This window comes from Triticum urartu, chromosome 1 (assembly GCF_003073215.2).
Source record: "Triticum urartu cultivar G1812 chromosome 1, Tu2.1, whole genome shotgun sequence".
NCBI classification, from domain to species: Eukaryota; Viridiplantae; Streptophyta; class Magnoliopsida; order Poales; family Poaceae; genus Triticum; species Triticum urartu.
The window spans coordinates 15,206,343-15,210,346 of record NC_053022.1 but is presented as its reverse complement, the minus strand read 5'-3'; positions in this window follow the sequence as shown (position 1 = coordinate 15,210,346).

Genomic DNA, 4,004 nt, shown 5'->3' with positions numbered 1-4,004 from the left:
ACCATATGTCGATGAATTTGATCAAAAACTCAGAGGAGAAGACTTTGGGACAAGGTGGCCAGCAGCAAGATCTTACACCAAACAGACACATTCATGTCATCATGATAGGATAAAACAAGCATGAAGTGAGTTTGGTCCATGGTGGAACATCTACCATTCTCTATTGTGGTACTGGTCAGGATTTAACATTGCCATCAAGTGTGATCATATCACAAACAACTTGGTAGAAAGTTTTAACAACAAGATAAAGCAACTAAAGAACATGCATGTGCATGGCATGGTTGACCAAATTAGGACCATGATCATGCGCATATGGGGATTGAGAAGAATGATTGGTGATTATCTACAAGGGGATAAGCTTCCTGCAGTGGTACGATAGGTGGTCAATAGGAGCAGAAATCTTACACATTTGTCTGTTGAAAAATCTTCTTTGTGGGGTGCTGAAGTTAGGGATACCAAGACTGGAAGAGGCATGTTGATAACACTGAATTGCATGACTGCACTTGACTAGAGTGGCAACACACTAGAAAAACCTTGTGACCATGTCATACTTTTCTTGGCCTCCTAACCAAAGATAAACATGCATCCATATTTGCATGAATATTTCTAAGTGGCACGATTAAGGGTTACATATGCAACACCAATTCCAACACTTACAAATCAGTCTTAGTGGCCCGAAGAGCAAATTGAATTTTCCATGTGTCCTCACATGACGAAAGGAAAGGCTTGCGGGCCTAAAGAGAGTAGATACAATGCATGGTTTGAGAAAGGTGGGAGTAGTAAGAAGGGAAAAAATAGGGTGCAAAGCCAAAAAGTTCACATGAAGGTAACAAAAATAGATGCAAGTTGTGCCAGGAACTTGGGCACCGAAAAGAATCTCCAAAATGTCGTTACACTCCTGAAAGGCCAAAGTATGTTTGTGTTTGTGTTTTTCTTTATTTAGATGCTATTTTTAATTATTAACCAAATTACATGGTTTGTTTGCCAGGAGGAAGCATGGAGGTCAGGCCCTTGTTGTCAAAAAGGCAAGAATCAATGGCTATAGAAAAAAGAGAAGTTTTGGTGAAAGAGTGCACACTGAACCAGACTTGGATGTTGTGGTGCAAGATGAACCTGAGTTGGATGATGTTATGGTGCAAGATGAGATAGACTTGGATGATATTGTGTTGCAAGATGAGCCAGACTTGGATGATGTTGCGGTGCAAAATGAGCCAAAATTGGATGATGTTAGGGCGCAGAATGAGCAACGTTCGGATGAGACGTGCACTATGAGCAAGATTTGGATATGGGACAAAATGAGCAAAATATGGTGCAAACTAGCACTACTAGGGAAAAGCCTAGTAGTTGCACGGGTTTTAGGTGTATCAGTAGCGCGGGTGTACGCGCTACTGATAAGGTGCTACAGCTAACCTATACCAGTAGCACGCTTTGAGACGTGGTACTGCTATACCTGGTTAGCAGCAGCGTTCTTTACTCGAGAGCGCTACTGTTAATAGTTGTAGCACTGTGATGTAGACCGTGCTACTGGTAGGAGCGCGCTGCTGCTAGTTCTATTTGTTTCTGATTTTTTCTGCATATTTGTTTTGTATTTCAACAGGCTTTATAATATACATACAAATAGTCTCATCAAATCATGTCATCGTCATAATCATCATCCAATAGAAAGTGATCTCCCGTCATCATCTCAAAAATAGCGATACAAGTCTCGAATACTTGCAACTACATCATCATCCATCTAAACAATGATATACATGAGAGAACATAAACTAACTACTGGCTATCGTATACTCCTAGGCCTGACACTCCGGCCACTCGTCGTATATACTCATAGCGTAGCACCTATTCGCCATCGATGATCTATGCATCTGCATTGTCACATGAGTCAATGATATGCAACATATAGTTGAGCAACAGAAAGAGACATAATTTGCAAAAATAGAAGCAACATATCATAAGCATAAATAACAAAATACCAGAAGGATCATGGGAAAATTATGGAATTTGTGAAGCCTACATCATGGGAAAAATGACTAGAGCTCCCTTTCCTAAAGCCAAAAGATCTAGTGAGCCCTTAGCCATAATTCATTCAGATATTTGTGGGGAAATGACAACACCCACGATAGGACAGAAGGTGTATTTTATCACATTCATTGATGACTTCTCCCGATACGGTTATGTCTACCTCCTTAAACACAAGTCTGAGGGTTTTGACATGTTCAAAACTTTCAAGGCTGAAGTGGAAAACCAGTTAAATGGGAAAATTAACGTCCTTAGGACCGATAGAGGAGGAGAGTACACATCCGGAATTTTGGATGAATTCTGTAAAGAACATGGCATAGTACACCACTATACATTACCCTACACACCCCAACAAAATGGTGTAGCGGAAAGAAGAAATAGGATGTTGATGGATATGGTCCGATCCATGATGGCTTACTCTGATTTACCTTTAAGTTTTTGGGGGGAAGCACTGCATATTGCAGTATATTTGTTAAATCACACACCCTCAAAATCAATAAAGGTCACTCCCTACGAGCTTTGGAAAGGGAGGAAACCAACATTGAGGCACTTGGCTGTTTGGGGTTGCAATGCTCAAATTAAAATCCCGAGCCAGAACCGAACCAAACTGCAACCTAAGGCCACTCCAGGAATGTTTGTTGGTTATTCTACTGGTTCCAATGGTTATAGGTTTTATGATCCCAATAATAAGAAGTTATTGGAAAGCAGAGATGCTATGTTTTTAGATCAGGACACTCCTCATCGTGCTAAGAGAGCTAGAGTGGAATTGATAGAAGGAGAATCCGAGGAAGTAGTAAATGACTCTACCGGTAATCTTTCAAGCCAAATCCCTGACATAAATATGGAAGAAACTCCCTCAACTAGTATGCCTAGAAGAAGTGGGAGGAACACACAAACACCATCTTATCTAGATGATTATTTTGTGTTTCTAGGGGAAGTTCACAATAAAGTGTCTTTAGAGGAAGAACCTAAAACTTACAAACAAGCAATTGATTGTGAGGAATCTGGACTATGGTTGGAAGCTATGCGGGAAGAACTAAAATCCATGGAAAGAAATGGTGTTTGGGAACTTCTTGATTTACCCCAAAACCGCCAGGCCATAGGATCTAAATGGATATTCAAAAGGAAACTCAATGCTTCAGGGGGTGTGGAAAAATATAAAGCTCGATTAGTTGCTAAGGGATATACACAAAAGGAAGGAGTAGACTTTGTGGAAACATTTTCTCCTGTTGCAAAGTTCACTTCTATTCGCATTTTATGTGCCTTAACTGCTTATTTTGATCTTGATCTCCATCAAATGGATGTCAAGTCAGCTTTTCTAAATGGTTATTTAAAAGAGGAAATTTATATGACACAACCAGATGGTTTTGTGGAAAAAGGAAATCGGAATAAAGTATGTAAGTTAAAAAGATCAATCTATGGTTTGAGGCAGGCTTCTAGGCAATGGAATACCTTATTTGATGCTGCAATCACATCATATGGTTTCTCTATGATGGAAGGAGACCACTGTATTTATTTCAAAATAGTGGGAGGAAACTATGCATTATTATCTTTGTATGTCGATGACATTTTAATTGCTTCAAACCATGAGGGAACCTTAATGGAAGTGAAATCTTGGTTATCATCCACTTTTGATATGAAAGATTTGGGGGAAGCCTCTTATGTTTTGGGGGTGGAAATACATAGGGATCGGAAAAGGAAAGTTTTGGGGCTGTCTCAAAAAGCTTATCTCAAAACTGTTTTGAAACGATTTTCTATGGAAGATTGCAAACCTGCAAATGTACCAATGATAAAAGGAACTAAACTTAGTGAGGAACAATGTCCTAAAACTCCCAAGGAAATAAGGGAAATGAAAAATATACCTTATGCTTCTGCTCTGGGGTCTCTTATGTATGCAATGCTTTTTACTAGACCAGATTTGTGTCACACTGTTGGAATGTTGAGCAGATTTCAGAAAAATCCTAGGGAAGCTCATTGGAAGCAAA